This window comes from Poecilia reticulata, chromosome 22, assembly GCF_904066995.2.
Source record: "Poecilia reticulata chromosome 22, P_reticulata-male-v2, whole genome shotgun sequence".
NCBI lineage: Eukaryota > Metazoa > Chordata > Actinopteri > Cyprinodontiformes > Poeciliidae > Poecilia > Poecilia reticulata.
In genome coordinates, this window is record NC_088851.1 from 15,110,213 (window position 1) to 15,131,604 (window position 21,392).

Sequence of the window (21,392 nt, forward strand, 5' to 3'; positions counted from 1 at the left end):
TGAACAGCAAGAAAGCATAACTTGTGGGGTTGCTGATCCCCAGAAATTGGTATGAGAATGTGTGCTTGTCCAGTGTTTTTCTGATGGACTGACAAAATGTCGCTGCACCTCACCTCTCGCCCTGTGGCATCTAGAGATAGACACTAGAACTCTGCAGGGACAGGCGGGTATAGGCAATGGATGGATGATATTAGCCTGAAGGTGGTCTTTGGTGATGTGTATCTCAATACTGTTTATTGAGATATTGAGAAGCTTTACACCCTTCAGTCAGATACTGTGGCGTGTCATCTCTGACCTCCTCCAGCTGGAAAACACCTTCTTTTAAGAGAGGAAAAAAAGAAAATCCCATTTTGCTTCAGTTTTACCTCAGTGAATCCCTGGCTGTCTCATAACAAGAAATGCATCCACTGGCTCAGAAAAATGACAAACATGACCTCTATACTAACTGAGATGTGAGTCACATTTTTGAACTTGCGCTATAATTTAAGATACATAACCTGAAAATTGATGCCTTTACAAAGGATAAACCTGATGCTTTGTTGGATCTCTCTGCAAAGCTTTGTTAATCCATTATCTCTAACATCTTATTAGTTACCGGCTGGCTAGAAATGAAGGATTTTTTTTAATCAGATTGAACACAATAACACAAAGTGACCTTGCAATTATCTCTCCATGACTAATTACATAAAGCAGGCATGTCTACATTGCCACCGTTTAAGCCTGATTTAATGGCTTAAACGGCCATTTACATGCGTAAACCTCGCTACAAGGTTGGGTGAATAGCTCCTCAGTAGCTTCTCCCACAGCATTCAGCACAGCTTTACAGATGACACAGTCAAGTGGAGAAGAAAATGCATGCCGGCGCAGGCATCACCTAGCAACTCAAATATTAAAAAGGCTAACTGGGTTTTATTTTCACTTATAAAGACAGAGGCTTCCTGTTTCTCCCTCCTGCCAACTATAGAAAATGTATGCGGAGGGTTTTCCCCTTACTCTTCCGTGTGTTGAAATGCTTTGATTCATTAGGATGAGCAAAGTGGCAGTAAAGAGATCTACTTTTAAAGCCTCTCTTTAAAAGCTGCAGGGTCTTTTTGTCACTTTTATGGACTTCCTACCCTACAGCCTTCAGTACAACTGAGGAAAAGACATAGACAAGTGGCACATTTTAAACACCATTCATGGCATCAGATAATGAACGCTTTTCTGGTTTCACTGTAATATGCAAAAGAACATCAGAGACTTATGTCTCTCACTGATGTGCATGTTTTATAATAGTATATTATATTGGCATATCTAAAGCCAGGTGAGGTGCCAACATAGCCACTATGTTGCTAAATTTGTTTGAATGAAGTACTGTAGTTTACATGATGAGCAGTGAAGAAAAGATCCAGTTTTGAAATCCAAAAATCCTAGGTTTATAGGGAGATGGACACACAATTGGCTAATGGAAACAAAGATCTTGATCACAAAATCTGAAATTACACTTGACACGTCGTTGGGTAAACTTTGCTAGAACTGAGTTGGACTTCCTTCTGATTTTAGAAGCACATTAATTCTTTGTTACAGACATCAGATAAGATGTCTGAAGCACCACTCAGAGATAAACCTTAAGTTTATACACTTACTGCCACACACAAAAACAAAATTGTTAGCAATATTTTTGATGATCATGGTACAAAACAACCTTGAACAGCTACTCCAATTGAAATTAGGTTGTTCTAATGTTATACTCAAACTGCCTGATTGGGTTATTTAAAGTATTTTTCCACACACAAACCTGCCCTGCGTGTCCCAGCTTTTAGATTAAACTCTTGTTGTAAACTCTATGTGAAGTTATTGGAGTTTGAGAAAAGGAAAGGATTGTTCTCGCATTTCACAAACTGTGTTATAATTAAATCTGCATGGGTTTCAATCACTATCTACTCACACGTTGTTACCTCCTTTCCTCTTCCCGTGTGTAATAAAAAATTCTCAAAGAAACACCACAGAGGAGAAGAAAGTAGGTTTCTGTAAGATCTAATCCTGGGAAGCAGGGGAAAAAAAAGGTTAGCTGGGGTTATTTTTTCTCTCTCTCTTTGTCCCGATCCATCAGCCCTGTTTCTTGATGAAAATGTCCCGCTGGATGAGGGCATTAGACGCCTTCCCTAATCCTGTGTAATTTCCCACAATCCCCTTTGCCTGCATCCTGCCAAGGAGGTGGTCGGCGCCCTGCCGAGCATCTCGCTGCTGGTTTTAGTGTTCCCACACCCCTGCTCAATCAGTATTTCCTCCGCTGGAGGAGAGGAAACAAGACACTCAGTCTATCCTTCTCTCCTCCCTTTCATCTCTTTTTTTCATCAAAGCCAAAGCAGCAGGAGAAACAAGCAGGCCAACCGATCGCTGCATCCTCAGATTGTGACCTTTGGCAAGAGCCAGCCAGGTTAAAGGCCGTGGAGGAGACAGACAGGTTTTAGTCATTAGCAGAATTAAAACCGTGGTCCGCTGCTGGTTGACCCAAATCACATCCCTGTGTGAGTGACATTGTGGCATTGTTGCCCTCCACCACTAATAGTGTGTTTATCTGCAAGTCCTTGTACATTTGCCACAGTGGTAATCCTGTTCAATCTCTCTCCTGTGTAAAATACTTTATGATTTTTATTTTTTTTTCTATTGCTGGGCGCATCACCGGGGTCAGCTGGGTCAAGAGATAAATGACATGTTGTCTGCTCTCTCATCCAAATGTCTATTTCAGAATCAAGTGATAAATCTATTACACATGCTTTAGTGTTCTCAAAAAGTCATGTAAGCTGGTGATGAAAGAAGCTTTGTATAAAACGCATGATTCCATAAAAAGTACACTGGCTGCTTATCAGTGGCCCATTCAGAGGTTTGCACCCATGACCTTAAAAGAAATTTGTTCTTAGAAACAGCTACTAGCCAGGATGTTGAACTTGGAAGTACAGCTACTCTTGAAATACACTCATTATGTCTACACAGCAAAAAAAGTAGGCGTTTATCACCAATTACTTTTTTTTTAGTTTTTTTTAAGTCTAACTATGCTACCAAATATGACGATAATTAAGCGAATCAGGTATCTTCTGAATGCACTTGTCTGTTTTCTTTAAGTTAAATATTTGGGAATATTTGCTGCAAGAACAGATGAGATTTTTATTTGAGTAAAATTTCACAGATATACATAAAATAAATAATTAATTCATTTCATTATGAAGGCCTGAATTTATTGCTCAATAAAATATTATAAAATAAATTGACAAACGTAATCAAACCTCAAATCAAATATCTGATGAAATCTTTCATAAAACGTGTCATAATGACTTGCTCATTAATTGATTTGTTATGATAAAAAAAATGTACAGTTGTTGTTTCTCACTGACGTTAGATTTGCTACAGCAACTCGGCTGCAGATCAGTCGTCTTTCTACAGCAGTTTTTTTTCTCACTGACTGATTTTGATTTGTAAGGTGAGGAGAAAAATAAATTAATTGTGTTCTGCAGCACTGTTTTCACTGCATCGTGCATTTCTGAATGACTAAATGCTGTTTCTGTGTAAATATGAAGTTGCACCACTTAATGCAACTGCTCTGGTAAATTTGCCTTTTTTAAAAGCAGGTCATTTTTATTTTTAGAGCAGTATTGGTGGGTGTGGAGTTCCAATTTCATACTGTGATAGATTTAAGCCTGTGATGATTTAAAAAAAAAAAAAAACATTATTATTGTAGCTTTTTCCTTTTATCATTGTATAAGATGCCACAAAATTTGTGATCGAATTTTAAATACATGTACACTATATCTTGCGGTTTTATCTTTATTATTACAGTTGGGTAACTTCAAGCCATGTTTCGTTTACTCAATCATTAAGGATTCCTTCAGTTTTCTGTATTTTTATGTTTACTCAACAACACAGGTGGTAATAGACACAATTTTTAAATTAGAATTAATGGAGGTAAAATTACTTAATATTACCCTCGCACCAAGGTGCTATGTACAATTTTAAATGGTTTTTCCACGTGAAGAAAATCATGTGGAAATACTTGAATGACCAATATCTTAGCACTTAATAACAAAAAACAAAAATAATCATTTTAGGTTTCAGTCATGCTCATTTTATTTTATTAAATTTTTTTCAATTTTTTGCTGTATTCTATCTAATGTGTAAATCCAGAGGATATTGTATAAAAAAATAAAGTGTAAGGTCCATTTACACTTTATTTTTCAAAAGTGTCAGAATTTGACCATTAAGCCCCTTTTACATCTTTCACTATCATGCAGGATTGGTTGGATATAAATCTGGTCATTAAGGCTTTTTATTATTTTTTTAAATTAGTTGTCTTGTTGTCCGAACACGAGAAATTAAATTAAGTCACTATTCTCTGGGAGCATTTAGTCTTTTTATTGCCTTCTGATGTATATAAATTTAAACAAGAACTGTTCCACCAAAACAAGAGTAATGGCAGGGACGTCTGTTGTTTCCTATTCAAAGTACAGAAATAGTATTGCTCCCCAAGGGCATTGCTATTATACTACAGCCAATGGGTTCCCATCATGCGTTTGCATTGACTGTAAGCATTATGCTCTTAATGTTGTGTGTTAGTGAGGTATCCTCACATGGCCTCAGAGTTATTATAAGATGCTTGTTGGGTATTGGTGCATGCAACATCGCATGTGTTAAATTTAGAAGAACTGAGCAGAAAAGTGTGAAAGCAGGCTCTGTGTGTGCATACATGTTTGGATTACAGTTCTATTTGCTTAGCATCAGAGAGGAAAGTCGTCCTCACAGTAAACACTAAAAACATGCACTGGTATCATGCAGTTCAACATATATCTTTCATATCTCTATTACTACTTAATTTATGCATGTGTTTTTATGTTGGTGGCAGACAGTGACACCTCTGTTGCCTCTAAGCTGTTTCTCTGCTGTAAACACAACAGTGAGTGTTCAGCTTCACCCACAAAAAGGAAACACACATGCAGCCTGGTTTTCCATCAGACCGCTGTCCTGAGAATGTTCAGCTTCCCTGCAAATTATTTTCTAAAGTGGATCAAAGAATAACTTCAGCTGAATGTAAACAGAATCAGAAACTGGTTTGGATGTCATTACTGTACATTATGTACATGTACATATACACGTATCCACTGTACTTCTACATAATTTCACAAGGCTTTCATTACTTCTTTTATAACTTCTTTTATAACTTTTGTAAGACTTTCAACACTGGATTGAGTGTAAATAAATTGCAGAAAATAACAGAGACAACATTACGGGCTGTTGTTGACATACTGATCTCTAGTCCCCCTGTTTCCCATGAATATGAAGGCTTAGCTGACAGAGAAACAAAATAAGCACGGTGGTTATCGAATGAAATTGTGGTAATTTGTTTTCCTTGTGATAGTTGTTAAGAGCATGAAAAGACGGAAGTTAGTTTTTACTTAAGAAGGCTACAGTTATTGACCTGGGTTTTCCAGCAAATTAATAAAGGAAAATAAATCCTAGTATTACGAGTATTACACTATAGTCTAATAAACAATGAGACTTTGATGTTGTTGTGAAACCTCCCAATGGATATCAAAAATAGCTCGTAATGTGGCTTTATTTCAACACCTCCTGCTGTGTCTTATCTTTAGAAAAAGCTGAAAACGAGTTGAATGTTAAAGTTTTTCTCAGTTATAGGTTTGTACCAAGCCTGTTGGGATGAAATCAGTGACAGTCCAAGCTGTGGACACACACACTTTGTTGATACAAAGATATCAACATTAATTAGATGTTTAATTAATTAGATTAAACTTTTGAAGTGAAAATATTTCACAGAAGAAGAGACAAGCAAGATTGTTGCACATTACTTTTCCTACCACACTCAAGATTTTGACAATAAATGTACAGGGCCAAAGAGGGGATTACAGGTCCATCGAAATTATCTTTGATGAGACTTGAAAAATAAATGACATCTCTGTGTTGGAGATTATGTTGTGCATTAACAGAGGAAAAGCATGCTGGTCTCTGCTTTTTATCGCTGGCATTAGTCACTGCAGAGAATAGAGTCAACTATGGACAGGCTAAATGGTTGACATAAGTGGAAATTCAGTAAAATGATAATAACGCATGCAAAAAAAAAATAAACAAATAAAAAGTTTATTGTGTGGAATTACTTTACTATCACTTCCCTCTTCTCTTGACATGCTTTTCTTTTTTTTTGGAACAGTAGGAAAGTTTTAAGATCAGCAAAACCCAAACGTGGTCCTGTTCTTTTATTTTACATTGGGAGCAATATTTGAGCAGTGCTCCAACAGTTTGCTTTGATGGTTTGAAAACATATATTGTCTGAGGAAAGTGAATTTGTTTTATATATAAAAAAACCACATGAAGTCATCCCTCAATTTTTGATATTTTACTTTTAGAAAGTCAGACGTTTTCTTAATCCTTCAAAACAATTTAGATTGATGGTTCTCCAGGAAGTGTTTCAAAGGTTTACTTTGAGTTTCATCCACAAAGGTTTGTTTTTTTTACTTTATTTTGAGTCCATCACATGACAATTTTTCATATTCATATTTATTTTTTGTTAATTAAAAGTAAGGCAAATGATTCATGGGTACGATTAAAGTCTTACCTGTGAATCATTAAGAAAAAAGACTCCTAAACTCGACAAATGCAAGCATGTATATGCAAATGACCACTGTCAAACTAATGCTATACACTTTCACTGTAATTTGTGTAATTTACTGTAGGAAGACAGTTTGTATATTGTTTGTATCGTGCTTCTTTAGAAATTATTTCAAGGTCATTCAGTGGATAGAAAGTGTCTGTCAATGTCAGTTATCAAGTATTGCCATATATTCTTAATGTGATTTGTCCAGGTAAAAGCGTCAATATGCTTTTAATTTCAACTATTCCATCGGTCGTCAGGTTAGAAGGATGAATATGTGTTGTGAAACTTGCAGTTTGGTCATGCTTTTTCTCGTCCTGTGTGATGGGACTAACCAGCTCTCTATGACATGTTTAAAGCCTCAGATTTTGTTTATTGACCTAACTCTGCTTTAAACGTTTCCATAACTTTCTCCCTGAGCCATCTTCTCTGTTCCTTGGTCTTAATGATGTTATTTGCTTTCTAATGTTCTTTAGCAACCCTCTGAAATCTTCAGATAAAAGCCGAGTTTATACTGACGTTAAATAACAAACGGGACCCTTGACTTTTTTTTATTAAGGAGTATTAGAGTAAAAGTACACCACACCACATCATACATGAGAATCACGCTTTTCAGATTTTAATTTGGGAATCTTTAAATACTTCTTTCAACTTCACAATTATGTTCTGCTTCACAATTATGTGGAATCCCAAGAAAATACTCCAGACTTTGTGGCTCTGGCAAGTCAAAATGTGCAAAAGTTTGAGCGGTGCAAATACGATGAAAGATACTTGAACGTTTCTGCTTCAGTAGACTGCACAGCTTCAATTAAGCTTTCCAGAGTTCTGCCATTTGTTGGTATGTCCATAAAAGTTCAAAAGTTCAGAAATACATACCGACTTCTTTAGAGGCAAAATAGAAAAACATTAGATATGGTTAGAATGTTACGTATGTCAAAACCCTGGAGGTATGTGTTGCTGCTAAGGAGAACAATCAGGTTGTTTTGTGGGAATTTATTCCTGTAAGATGTGGAGATTGCTGAGAGTATTTGGAGCCAGATTTAATCACATAACCTTACTGCATGACCGTAAATCACTAAAAACCATCCAGGCATCCAATGGGGCTGTGATGGCATACAACCCCATGCTGTGATAGGTTTTATTTGTGGCACTAAAAAAAGACAGAGACGCATGAGAAATCTCATTTTAGAGTGGGATAAGCACACTAATGCCTTTTGATCTCAGACATCCCTATTCTTTTCTGCTGTGGAATGCAAGATGGTGGAGACTGAAGCCGAGGCCACCATCAGGCTGTCTCTGTGGTCTGCCGCAGTGGGAATGACAGACAAACATTATGAAACATGAGCTGTCTGCATCAACACGTCTACCGGGGTCGGCTCCCGGGTTCTGATCTAAATGGACAAACACCGCCGGGCTGACGGGATTTCGACACGATCGGCTCTCTGCATTATGAAAATGCATATTTTATTGCCCATCTTCGGCTCTGTGGTGGTAATTTGATTTGATCCAAATCCATATCTGAAAGACCACTCAACCAAAGACACATTTTGACTCTCAAAAGCAAATCCCAGCATCCTGTCATCAGTTTGTTTTCCTCCCCTCTGCCCTTTAATTTCAATCATTCATCCTCCATCTTTCTCCTTGTCATCCCTTCATCCTTCACAAAGCCCCTCCCAGATGAGGTTCTTTCTTTAGCACCCTTTGGAGACTAGTTGAATTAAATTGGTGGCTCTTGTCTCTAAGCTTTTAGATGCTATTTTCTGTCTTTTGGATGTATGGCATGCAGTGGACCCTTGCTGTCTGCTCTCTGATCCTCTCCCTGCGCTGTCAGTCAAGCTGGCAGGAGTTGGAGGAGGGGACTTCAGATAGTGCCTGGCAGCATCATCCATTATCCTTGCTACCAGCTTCTGGGATTAGAGCACGATCAATGGACTCTGCACACACTGGTGGCCACACACACACACACTCCCACTCAGAAGAGCTAAAACACTTCGCAGACCATCTAATTATCTCTGCAATACAACCTAATAAAAAACATATGCATCAGAGAACTCACACACACGACTGGATCATAGATTAAAATGCTGGCTGAAGAGGAGATCAAGTTTAAAGAGAAGCAAGAAAACAATCGTATGGAAATTAGACAATAAGCAACTGCAAGTCTTCACCATAGATATCACACAAAGCACATTTTAGTTAATCATAAAGCGAAATGCGTATTTTGCAACATTTAAATCACTTTTTTCAAATTGATCCTTCTGCTCCTGTAGCAAAAACACCACCAGGCACAGCTTAGCTAAAATAGTTTCCAATTTGCTGTTGCAGAATGTGTCCCAATGCGGAGGCCAAGCTGTCTGAGGACAATGTAAAAAACATATTTCAAGACAGAAATTTGGTGGCCTCAGAGAGGAGTTTGATTTATGAAACCACTAGAAAAATGAGGGGGAAAAAATGCTGAATTAGCAATAATCTTTAAGGGAGTTATCAAAACATTGTGAACAGAGAGGGAACCAAAACTCTGATTAAGGGCATGCCCCACACATACTTTTACTTATTAAGAGTCATTCCAGAAACTGTAGATTAATTTAAAGAAAATAACTTTTGAAAAAGAATTGGATGGAGATAAGTTTTATTTTTGATAATGTAAAGTAGTCCACTGTTAGATATCCTTATTTTACAACATGATGCTGTAAAGAAAATAGTGAAGACCGCCATCACCTCTCAACTAGTAAAACAATTGCTTATCAGACTGAAAGCAGACTGATGGATGAAGATAATTCATTCCTCATTTCAATAATTTACCCACTCTGCTTCATCTCTTTCTCTTGTATCTTCTTTAAAGTTCTGCTTTCCACCTGCTTACAATCCATCAGCACGTGATTAAAAAACTTAAACTTCTCTTTCTGTATCATTAACTTCCCCTAAGTCACTGTGACTCTTGAGTTCCAGAGCATATACACAAACAGATTTTTTTTAGATGGTTAATCAGAAGACTGCTCCCAGAGGAATTAAAAAAAATCATAGTCTGGCTTCACTTAATCAAGTCCTTGCCCCCAGACCGGGAAGCCTGCGTGGAAACTTGTGATCTTTTTATTGCCATCATTGCCATTTATTTATTACATCTTCTTATTTTCCATTCATTTATCACATCTTATTCCATCACTTACTAGACCAAAAACTTCAGCCCTCCTCTACGCTGAGGCCTAATCCTAATTAGAAACTGCTGTAAGGGAGATCAGAGAATAAGACAAAGAGGAGGGGGTAGAGATGTGAAGGGACAGAAAGAAAAACAGACAGAGAGATTCCAGACCAATATAAGTGAAGTGAGTGTTTCATAAAAACCAAACAAAAATAATAAAAATAAAAAAAAAATCAAGCCCCATGCTGACTGTTTTCACCTGGCTCAATCTTTAGGAGGAGTTCATCTGAGACCTGAACTATATTCTTTTGTGTAGACATAATAGAGCATGAGTGTGAAGGCAGATATGGAAGAACAAGGTCAAAAGTCAACCAGAGACTTAAAGGTCAGAGAGGAAGCCTTCATTCGTGACTCGATGGGGGCTGGAACCAACGGCACAGACTGCAACGTAAACAGAGATTAGACAGGCAAGAAGAGACCCCCAACATATCAGCTGCAGACGAAGGGGAAGCAGCCACACACAGCATAATGTGCAAAGAATCCTGGAATGTCAGTCCCGGCTTTGATTTCGACTGCCAGTGGTCTTTCATCCGCATCTAAACTTTAATGCTGGCTGAAGAGGAGATCAAGATTTGCTAAAAATCTTGTTTTACAGATAACATAGGTTTGATGCTATGTCTTTGAAATAGCTCAAAATCAGTTATCTTTAAACTAATAAATTGTCTTCATTTTGAATTTAACCATTTTCGATTTGCAAATTGGACAAACAGTTGAATTTGCATTTGTTGTATGTATGAGACAACAAATGCAAACTTTTTACAATGCAATGATCTTAAATATTATAAACTGACAAATGAAATGTTATTTTCCTTCATTTATCAACATGCTAATTTTTTATTTTTTGGGCCCTGTGAGAACTTGAGATGTGTTTTGAGAGTAGTACATTAAGATTATTGAGATTAAATTGAAAGGTAGATTATTAAAAAATAAAAAAATAAATAAAAATAGCCCTGGCATGGGGGCTGGAACCAACGGGACAGACTGCAACGTAAACAGAGATTAGACAGGCAATTCTGGTGAGCTTGTCCTCAGAATTTAAAACATGAATTTATAACATGAAAGCCCAACATTTTTGTGCCTCAGAAGTGAAGTCGATACTGACTCAATTATCATGTCTAAAAGCAGTTATAGATTCGAATATATTGCATACAAAGTAGCATTAAAATCGTTTCAAATTTTTTCTGAGAAACCTTTAACTCAGTCATTAAAATGGCCAAAATATTTCTCATTTTAAATCCTAAATCTGTTTTCTGTGTTTTTACATCTTGTCAAACAGGCAAACTGTGTGATTTAAATCTTGTTGGCGTAGCATCCCTAACATCAGCTTCCAATTTCTTTAAAGTGAATTGATATGTAAAATGTTCTGCTAAATATAACCTATAATAAAGAAAAAACTCCACACACATCATTTTGGGTATAGGTCCAGTTTTCGGTACAGAATTGGACTCCATCACATGATAGTAAAGTTGTTAGCCTTTTTTTTCTCCTGCAGCTTCCATGTCTCCTTATGTCTTCAGGTACTTTGCCTTTTAGCCACAGTATAAAAACATGCATGCTACGGTAACTTGTCCTTCAAATATATTTCTTATAGAATGTGTGCATGTGTGGTTCTCTGTCTGGTGTGCAGCAGTGCTCCTGTGTGACGGACTGACAACTCCGCCTCTTGCCTACTGACTGCTGGAGAAAGACACCAGTGACTCTGCCAGCTCTAAGTAGAAGATATAGAGAGATTGGTTATCTACAGCAATGCAGAAAAAAAATCAAATACTGTAAAATTTAATTGAAAGCTTTCATGATGGAATAAATCATTCCATCATGAAAACTACCCCAAAGCAAAAATAATGCATGATGCAACTTCTTCAGACAGCTTTATGGTGAGAAAAATGTATGTGTGAAAGGAAACCTGTTTGGCCTCTTCGGGGCTTTGAATAATCAAAATTATTTGCACCAGAATCTGTTTTAAACCTGTGGTCATTAGTCATGTATTTCACAAATCTGGCTTTTGTGAAAGCATAGCAAGAAGAAAGTAATTGCTTAAAGAATGTGATGAGAGGGCCTATTGCAGTTTGCCACAAGTCACATAAGGGAAACAGCAAGCAAGTAAGAAAGAGTTGAGACCAAATTAAACTGTTTGGCCTACATGCAAAACACCATAATTCAGAAAACTAACACTGCACATCCCCTTGAACACACCATCCCCATCATGTTACTAGGACAAGGTTCTGCCTGCATGATGCTGGGGTGGCAGAGAAGTTGGTCAAAGTTGTTGGAATAATAGATGGATGGAACTGAATTCAGGATCATTCTGAAAGAAAACCTGTTAGTAGCAACAAAATGCTCAAGGCTGGAGCAAGGCAATGATGTAGATGAAAATGTTACGGAGACCTAAACTGGTTATTGAAAATGTATTTTAATATCGGCACTCTCCATCTGAATTAGTTTTTTTTGTGAAGAATGGGTGACATGGGGTGTCAAGTGACATGGCCTTTTTAAATTAAAATAGTGTATCATTTCCCTTCCAGTTCACAATTATGTACTATTATTATGCATTTTTCTTTCTCATAAAATTTCAGTATTCACTGAATACACAGACATTTGTTTATGTACTGTTGTCCTCTTTAGTGGCTTCTAAGCAAACATCAGACAAGTATCACACGTAGTACTATCACAAATCTTCAGCTCAATGTGCTTCGTATCTTTGGTTTGTGGCGTTGTAATCATGTGTGTCTACATGTGAGGGGTCTCCTTAGTCTTCTGTTTCATACTACCTCTGAACATTTATGAAGCCAAACCTCAGCCAAACTGTAGATCTAATCACGACCGGCATTTAAGGGAAAAATAACATTTCAGTTCCATGTTTTTCAAATCAAGTCGTTTTTTTTCTGTATATAATCTTAATATCAAGCTAACAGCCACCAACCTTCATTCACACTCAGTTTAATGGAAGAGACTTTGCAAACAGACAAACACACACTGCGGCAGATTCAACGGGCGGCTTTGGCCTGTGTTAGCCACCATCTGTTTTGAATTGTGATAAGTTGAGACAGGGTTGTGGTCAGGAGGGGGAGTATGCCTGGGTCTCATCTGGATCTAATAGGTGATAAGAGGAAACTGAGCCATCCTGAGAAGAGCCAGAGGGCAAAATGCCAGAAATATTTTAATGAAGGGTGGAGCGGGTGAATTAGGTGGTCGCCTTCGTAAAGCTGACCTAAAGTACCTTGCGAAAGCAGACGTTTCAACTGAGGTTTGAAACATGGTCAAAATACAACTACAAACGTTTGTGTATCACTTGAATTTCCTATAACGTACCAGCAAAAAGTTGTGTACAGCTGACAAGAAGTGGAAGGAAAATGACACATGCCTGTGAAAACATTTGAGAAAAACAAAAATCTGAAAGCTTTCTGAATCTGAATATTTGTATTCAGTCCTCCTAACTCAAAACTCTGTAAACAAAAACTAAATACTGTTTTACTACAATTTTAGCTGCAAGTATGGGCTTGATACAAATGCATTCTTTTGTGATTTCTAGTTTTGCTAAATTTTGATAACCATGTATTTTTAATCCCACAATCGTTTTCACGTTCTCACTGAAACTTGTGATTTTAATGTGACAAAATGTGAAGAAGTTCAACAGTTAGAAATGCTTTTGCAAAGCAAGACAGGCTTAATAAGGAGAAGAACATAATCTTTGTCCAGCAGCCACGGGTCGTCAAGTGTACTTTCCTGGAAAGAAGCTTCTGTTTGTGTTTGGATTATTGGTTTCTGCTCCCCTCATTAACAAGGAGCTTACTGCAGGAAAAACAATATCACTGCTGCAATAAAGTTAATATGCACCCAAATTAATTTGCTTTATGATTACGTCCTTGAATAGATTCACTGTTCACTGTGCAGCCAGAAAACATAAAAATCTTCCTCGACCTTTCAGCAGCATGTTATCCAAAGGTCTGTATCGCTTTTCTGTTTCAACGTTTCACAGAGGGAAGTGAGGACCGACCCAGCGATGAGCTTCGTCAGTGTGGCGTACCGTTCAATGGCCGAAAAGTTAATCTCCATCAGTCAGCATTACCATGCTGCCTCTGCTGAGTCTATAGAGTAATGGTCCATAGATACAGCCCATTGGCAGTCATTACCAGAGGCGGCTCACCCAGCGGTGTTGAGTGATATCTCACTGTGTGGCTGGCTGGGTGCCACTGGGACAGACAGGATCCTGTCTAAGTTTGCCAGAATGCCTGTCTCATCGCATCACACGCGTCATGCCTCCGACATTCATTCACACTTTGTAAAAATTACAGGCTGGGAGTTATTTGACGATATCATAAATCTAGCAGAGCGGAGAAGCCGGGTAGATGGACGGACAGTGCATTAGGTCAGGCTCCACTCTATCAGCTGGTGATGGGTCAGGGGGCAGAGAGCCTCACTTCTGCTGGCACATGGGAGGAAAAAAATCCATGACGGGTCAAAGGGCAACAGTCTCACTTCCTGCCATTCCGGAAGATGGTATTGGGGGAGTGTGAAAGCGGGAAATGGAGAAAGAGAGACCCTGGTGTAATGCATGGCTTGGTTGTGGCCAAATTATACATTTTCTTCCTTTTACATCTGGTCTACATTTAAACAGTGAGATATGAGATGACATGTCTGCTCTTCATGTCAAAATGAATCCTTGTACCATCTATGATGTATCGCCTACCGGATTTTTGACTCTATGGGTTCGTGGGATGTAAAATTGTTTCATGATTCTCACCTGACTGGTGTTTTCCTCGGCTGTTGTGCACATGCTGTTGTGTAAGAAACCCAACTTGGATTCAGCAAAACAAAAAAAATAAGAGCCCAATATTGAAACTAATATTTGTGGCAGAACAAAATGGCAGCTGCTTTTTTATTTTTTTGCTGGTATCCTATTTGAAGGAAAATGTTATTGTTTTTTCAAATGAGAGCATAAAATGTAACACAAGTATTTAAACCGTGGCCCCCACACTGTTGAGTTGTCCATAGTCCCATCAGGCTCCCTCTTTCTGACTGCCGTTTCTCATAGGGCCTCCCAGTACCATCCAGTCTCTGCTGAGCCGCTACGGATGGAGGTGATTTACTGGTGGCCCCTGTGTTTATTTTCCCTTTCCCTGCTGTTGGTTCTGCTAAGCGCCCTGCTTAGCTACTTTAATGTTCAATGTGTGTGTACGTATGTGCGATTGTATGGACGTTTCGTGGCTCTCCCACCCATATGCAAAGCCGCTGGCCTATGCTCCCTGTTTGCCTTAGATTTAAGCACTGATGTTTCTGAAATAGTCAAAGTGGGAGGAAATCAAGTTTTATAAGAACAGCCTGTTGTAATAGAGGTTCAACAGAGCGTGACAAATTAGATTTGGCTGACAAAGATGGCTCACACACTCCACAGTAGACTTTTGGCTGCCTTTGTCTCTGCCATAGAGTTCCAATGGTCTATTACAGTCACTAATGTAATGATTTGACACTTAGTGCCCTGAAAAGGTTTCCTGAACAGGTGGTGAGGCCTCTGTCAGACTGAACATACACCACACTTTTTCAGTCAGACTCACCACACACACACACAGAGGAATGAAACACGGAGGAAAGAACAAAGCCTCCACTGTCATTTCATACTATTCATCTAATAAGCGTGAAAGGGAGGGGCTATGAGGTCACGCTTCTCTCTGCCCATTACTCGCTCAGTTAAGCCTGGTGCTATGTGGCGTGGTCCAGCACGGTGGTAGATACACTTGTCATTTAGACAGCCCAATTAGAAGCAGCCGCCCAGCTTCTGACCCGCTGACACCACCTGAGAGAGGCAGCGCTCGCATCCACCTGTTCCCTGCACATACACCCTCAAGAGCTAACAGCTCCAATGAGGATCTTCTGCCTCTTTCTCTGCTTCCTTTTATGTTTATTTGTCTGTGGTGCCTTGCAAAGATCCTTCTAAAGTTTAGAGTTATTACTTTAATGTATGTCACTGGAATGTGGTAGATCAACACAAAGCAGAGGAATAGAATCAGAAGAAAATGAATGTTTTTTTTGGTAACACTTTATTTGTTTAAACTTTACCTTTCATAACATAAAGTTACTTAATTTTTAAAGTGCAATCAGTAATACTTTTCTAACAAATTTATGTCAGTAATGATTTCTTGGTTAATGTCAAGTTGTCATAACAAAGACATTTTGAATAATGTCAACTTTGTATTAAAAGTGACATTTACCGAATGATGCTTTATGACAACAGTCATAAATATTCATGAAGGCTTATTTATGTTCATGACAGGAGTTATGTCATGTTTATGACAGTGTCATGTCAGTCTTATTCACCCCCCTTCAAATAAAGTGTTACCTTTTTTTTTAATGGTAAAAGAACAAAACAAATGTATACCAATAAAATTCAGTGCAAGGAATTGAAAATAGTTACATGAAACTTTGAACGATAGACTCTCCAAATCTGGCCTTTATGTAAGTCATGTTGGCATTTTACAAACCAATTGGAAGGCACAGCAACAGGAGTAGATCTAATCTGACAAGCACAAATGTAAAAGTTTCAGGGTTCATAGAAAACACAATCTAAAAGATGTTACCCTAAAAATACCATCTCCACTGTAAAATCTGGTGTTGACCGAATCGTGCGGAGGGAAGGCTTTTCTTCAGCGGGGATATGGAAATTGGTCAAACTTGACAGAAGAATGAATAGAGATGAGTAGTCCAGGAGAACTGCCTTCTTAATCACATAAGTCTGAAAGAGACATAGGTGGAAGATAACCTTTCAGAAGGACAACAACCTAAACATTCAGCTAGAGCTAAATTATCAAGAGCTACAATGATAAGATGATTTTTATGTATTGGAATGACTCAAAATTATACCCTTCATCCAGTTAGAAATATTGAATCTAAAGAGAAATAGCTGTTTTTCATAACATCCGTATGTTAACAAAGTGAAACAAAGTTTTAAAACATTATTAAACTGCATCATTTGTAACATAAATATCGCACACCACAACAGGTCAGGTGAAAAACACAAGGGCAACTTCTTTAGGAAGCCAGAAGAACCATTGATTAAGACAACATTAGATATATAGCAAACCTTAACACTATGGTTAAAAAAAGAGTAAAAACAAATATGCATATTTATACTAGTTTATTATTCTTTATAGAATGAATGAAGACCACAAAGCATTCACACTGTCACTCAGAAGACTGAAGGCAGCACAACTTTGACTTTTCCTCCATTGTTCTCCTGGAGCCGACAAGATTGTGTGCCTTAATTTTGAACTTAGTCCGGTTCATTTGGCGCTGATCTTTGTGGTGCTCCTTGCAGGATAATTTTTAGCAAATGTCAGCGCTGCAGTATGTTTGTGCTGAATGACTGACAGCTTCCAAAGAGCCTTGTTATAAGAGTCTTTGTTGGGTTTTTGAAAGTTCACTTGCAGACAAAAATAAACGCCTGTAGAAATCCCAGGTCTTTGTGAGAAAAGGATGAATCACTTTGGAACTTGTTTATCTTTAATGTGAAAGGTGTCTGGTAATATTTAACTGGAAAACAAACAAACAGGTTAAAGAACATAAAAGGTGACAATTATCTAGTTCTGCATGTGTGCACAAATTTCCCTTGTCCTTGTCTGAATTTTCTTGGCACTTACTCATATATGAAGTCACAATTTTAAATCCAATCTTTCTTAAAAAATGAGAGCTCATGTTTTAGTGAGCTCTCACTCACTAAAGCTTGCTCAATCAATATATGAGCAAGCTTTGATTCCCTGATGGCTGATGGTACAGTATATGGGGCAAGGGGTCACAAAGGGGCAAACTAAATGCTGCTCTTTGAGCACTGATTGTTGATGCATGAGTCACTTCTAAAGGGGCACTTTGAGATGATGGCAAACATGACAAACTTCCGCCTGCTCAGTGAAGCGCACTCGAGACATAGCCTGCGATGCATGTGGAGGTTAGCGCTGCACTGTTTTGGGTGAGACACAGGAAGTATGCATACGGCCTGCTGACTGAGGCCTGGAGTCAGCCTTGTGTAAACTCTACAACATGCACATCCATTTTCACAAGTTAAACATACTTTCCAGTGCTGACAGGAATGAAAACATAAATACGCAGTTTGTATCGTTGTTGTTTACAATTTGTAACACCTCACTGCACAACTTCATTCTCCGGTATAAAGGTTTGTCCTGTATCTTCAGTCTTTGCTCTTCCGAGCCGCTTTTTAAGTTACGTTTACCTGTCCATTTAAGTACTGCATTACTTGCTGAACTGTATCATGTATTAATATCTGATCACTTCTCAAGCTATCAACCTTCACAAGTGGGTTCTTGAAATAAACCAGTTTCAGGCAAAGTTTTTTTCCACTTTGCTCCATTTCTGTTGGTCTGCTGAGCCTGTTTGAATTGCAATCTCAGTTTCCTGTTCTTAGTTGTTGTGGATAATACCATCCACCATCCCACTGCGGCGTGATCTTCCACTTGCAAAGCATCAACATGTTGTGATTTCAGAGATTTAGGGTGAATTCTCTGGTATATGACATCAACATTGACTGAATATAATATCTTTTTCAGACCATTAACCTCAGAAATTGTTGCTTGAGAAAATCCCAAATGTGCAGTTTCTGAATTTGACAAAAACAAAAATCCAAAGTTCAAACTCCTTTAAATCCAATTTTCTCACATTCTGATTTGATAATTGGCTTCACCACATCTAAATGTCTACATGCGTCAACTTACCACCACATGATTGGCTGATTGTCAATTGGGTTAACAACGCAATTAAGATGTTCACCAAATAAAGTTGCTGATGAGTGTATACTACAGTACTGTATAACTATTTCATGCAACATTAAGACATTTAAGTGGCTTCTCGTGAATTTTAACTTTAGTGTTTGAAGATCAGAGATAGAGTAAATTTCTTCTGCCTGCTGGTTTTCCACTACTGAACAATGTAATGTTGAAAGTTTCAATACAATGCTAAAGATTCAGAGTAAAAGTGTACTGAGCTTTTGTTTGTTTTTCCATCGTGTTCTACATTATTGTGAATGAATTTTGAAGGTAATATTATTACCATGTTTTTGTTTTAATATATTTTATTTATGCATTTTAGGCAGATGTTTGGACATCACATGCATTTATTATTAATTTAACAGGCTGCGATGATTGTGTCCCTCAACTTTTAGGTGTCTCTACTTCAGCACACTTGGCTCCAATGTTAGTTTGTTAGCAGCTGCATGCTAGTAAGGCAGCTACCCCATTTAATTTAAGTGTGTAGGACAAGGGACCCTTACAAAAGTTGCAGGATTTTGACCCTTGAGGACTGCAGTTTGTGACCACTGCCCAGTTACACCGTTACCACCCAACCAACCAAAATGTCAGATGCCCCACATCCAAAACATTATTTAAACTTCCAGCAGCATACACACTACTAACTCCACAAGACAACCAGCAGGGCTGGCATCTCCTCAATGCATCAAAGAAGTGAGCAGAAAACCACTGCTGGCCTGAGCAGTATGTCAGGCCAGCAACCTCAGCCAGCCCCTCCATGAGACAACACATACTGCCACGACATCCGGGTACTGACACCTGAGCCGACTTACCACTCCAGGAAGAGCACAACTTACCAACCACCCCAACGAAAACTACAAGGTGTACTTCATCGCCCCACCCGCCCGCCCAGAGGATGCCAACGCAAAGCCATGACCCCAATTACTGCCACACACTGCTGATGGCCAGGCACACACCACCAGTTGACCACCCACCAGAACCCGGTGGCCACCCTGGCCCAAGAGCCAGTCAATGTAAGCAGGAGACGGGATCCAAAAATCTGAACAATCCTGGGATAACTGAAACACAAGTCCCTCCCTCAACTGCCACCAAAGGCCCAAAGCCCGTCCACAGCACAGACCTACCAGATGGCACAGTCCTCCTCCCAGACCCCCAATCCAAAATGGCAAACAGGGGTGTGGAGTGACGTCACAGGTTTTGGTTTTCTTAATATTTAGCTGTCTGGTTTTACTGATGTGTGGAAGTTGCCTAATAATGACTTGTTGGTGACCAGCAGTCTGGAAATCGGTCGACCTCAAGCAAATATGACCCCAATTATTTCCCTTCAGTGCAATTAAATTGTGTGGCAAGGAAACTTATGACCTATTTTTGTTTTGTTTTACAGCAACCCCAGCACTCTTCTTTAGCCCGATATTTGGGTCATGAGAGGGCTGGGTTTTCCAGGCAGAGGCTGACAGATTACTGTCCACTTGCTCCCTTGCCCCCGATATGTAATTGAAAAAATACAAATGGATTAGCTGGAGGGAGTTCAATGCAAGCTGGCCTGCTGGGCTTGGATGGTGGTTTTTGGCCGGCAAATTCGGACCCTTTAATACCGCAGAGGGAGGGAGAGGGGCTGGTGGGACGGATTTAGGCTCCTGATCAGCTGGAATATGGAAGAGATATTAAAATTACAATGTGTTCAGGGAGAAACATGCAAACACTGAGGCAGATTAGTCTCCATATTTACAGGTAGTTCTTTGGTGATAGGTTACAGGTAGGTTATGGAAATTGATAAATGTTCAATTGAATGTGTAGAGACATAAACTTATTAATAGCCGCTCCTTCTCCAGAAGTATCAGAATTGTGATCTCCTTATATCTATAAGTATTGTAACAATATACTTTCTCAGGTTCCTTATACATGCAGTATGATCAACAATACTCCTAAGAGTGCCGTGAACAGTAGCTCTATTGATGCTAACAATGCTGTATTATTAATACAACACAACATCCATCAAAATGTGTTGATAGCAAATCTGCATTTGCTACCAACACAATTTAGTTGCATTGTGTAATAGACTACAGTAATTTAAAAATTAGATTGCAAATGTGCCAGTGAGAAAATTTGTGTGCATTTTATTAAATAATTTTTAATTTTTTCAGTGTGATCAATTCAAGAAGAGACATAAAAAGTATCCATACACTTTGAACTTTTTACTCATTGTATCGCGTTAACAACCATAAGCTTCAGTGTAATTTATCATGATTATGTAATACTCACACCCAACATAGTATGTAAATGGAAGGAAAGTGAAAATCTGAAAAGTGCAAAGTACATTTGTATTGAATCCCCTTGAAACACTTCCTACTGATGTTTCTGTCCCTATTTCAAGCCTTCTGCAGGCTTTAATTTTTATTTTTTCACAATTAGCCTGTGTTAGCATTCTCTATCTTCCCATCAAATCTGTGAATTGTCCCTTTTCTGCTCAAGAAATGCATCCCCACACCATCGTGTTTCATGGTTGTTTTAGGGTGGTGTGCTTTTTTTTTTCTTATTACAACCATATATAAATTCGTGTTTGTCGCATGAAATACCATTGAAGCATAAAATAATAAAACCCACTGTTATAAACGAGAATCCCTCTGTCAGACAGACCTGCTGGGAACCGGTCCCTCACGTCCTCTCCGAGGCTGTGGACACACTCACAAGGTCAGTCACTGCTAATGTGGTGCTCAGCTCGATTCAGTTGACTTTGAGGTGGTTGTAAAAGCACTGACAAGATGACCTTCTCATTGATGAATGATGG